Source organism: Anopheles coustani, chromosome 3 (genome assembly GCF_943734705.1).
Source record: "Anopheles coustani chromosome 3, idAnoCousDA_361_x.2, whole genome shotgun sequence".
Taxonomy (NCBI): domain Eukaryota; kingdom Metazoa; phylum Arthropoda; class Insecta; order Diptera; family Culicidae; genus Anopheles; species Anopheles coustani.
The window spans coordinates 52735127-52736686 of NC_071288.1; the positions used below are offsets into that span (position 1 = coordinate 52735127).

General features: G+C 36.8%; 1 non-coding gene across 1 annotated transcript; it reads right to left on the minus strand.

Moving 5' to 3' along the window:
• Positions 1-1284: 1284 nt before the first annotated feature.
• On the minus strand, positions 1285-1356 carry Trnat-ugu (transfer RNA threonine (anticodon UGU)). Its single transcript has one exon. It is a non-coding gene; the product is annotated as a tRNA-Thr (tRNA).
• Between the last annotated feature and the right edge of the window lie 204 nt (positions 1357-1560).

Genomic DNA, 1560 nt, shown 5'->3' on the forward strand with positions numbered 1-1560 from the left:
AAACAGTGTGATGCAATTAATCTCCAGCGCAAACAGACGCGCCTGGCGTAGGTTTCAATTAACACAATTATTGTTCACCCGGCGAGTTTCGGGGGCCAGAACAAGCTGGCCTAAATTGCAACACATGGAAGAATCGGATGCACTGCAGCGAAATGGACGCTCGATGTTTGCCTTTTTAATTGCTGTAAGCCCGTCCCGCACCGGAAAGCCCGGACGCGTGCTGCGTTTGTAAACATAGTTTTAATCGTATCTCTCGCATTCGCAGGGGATTTGACGCGTGACATAAACATCTAAATATGGGTATCATCCGATCTACATTTTATGCTCCATCGATGCCGACAGATAAAACCATGGTTTGTAATTAAAATATTTTCAAAGGATGTACTTACTTCAATGAAATGTTTAATCAACTCAATGTAAGTTCACCAATTACTTATGATTAAATGATTTATTTAGTTTTATATGTGAATAATATAAAGTAACTATCAACAAGTTAAATATATCTTCGTATAGTTACAATTCGGATTAATAAGCAACAGATTGACAGCCAACCCTGCCATTTATGAGTGATGACAGCTCTATCGGTTTGATTGCATGCTTCAAATTGTTTTGATAATTTGTTTTTTATCATATTTATTACTAGCTTGACTCCCCGGCGTTGCTCGGTGAAGAAGATGTTGAGAAAAGAGTTATGGTTTTACTCTTTACCTGAAAGCTCGATTTAATGTAATAGTAACAATAACGGCATATTTCAAATGTTTGATATTTCATCAATTTCCCCGTAATGTATAAACCTTAGGGTATCTATGTTGGGTACACCTTCACATTTGTTTACATGCTTGTTTTGTTTGTGTTAGAAAAACTGAGTTTAAATTGTAAAATTTGGATGGTTTTATCGAAAAATAGTGATCAAACAAGCCTTCAATAACATCTGCAGTGCTTAAACTATGTGTGTGAATAGTTTCAGCTGTGACAGTTCAACATTTTTCGAGTTTTTAGTGTACATAGAACTCCATACATAAAAAAGCTAAAATATGTAGTAGATTTGTATAAGGTAAGTATCATAATTGGATCTGGTTCTTTAGTCCGCGAATAGGGAGAAAAGAGCACGCAAATTTACATAACAAAAGGCGTAAAAAATAGTAAAAACTTTAATCGTCCGGACGACAATTTAATTTATGATCGATCATTTTTTTCGTCATGAAAATTCTCTTTTAGTCAAAGACAAATGCAAAAAGCTCCCCTTAAAGAATGTTGGCTAGAGCTAAAAAGCTCCGAAAATTTTGCCTCCTGTGAGGATTGAACTCACGACCGCTGGTTTACAAGACCAGCGCTCTGCCACTGAGCTAAAGAGGCGCTGATGATTAAAGTCGGTTGCTAACCGTATAAAAGCTGATTCATTCAGCACGCGCCGAATGCGTTTGAAATATTAACGTCATTTACATACACCATGAGCACTAACATGCAACCGCCTGGGAATTAATGCCATCTGATTGATTTAGGATTACACTTGAAGTGAATTATACATAACATTGTACATAGCATTCGTTGCACTAATGG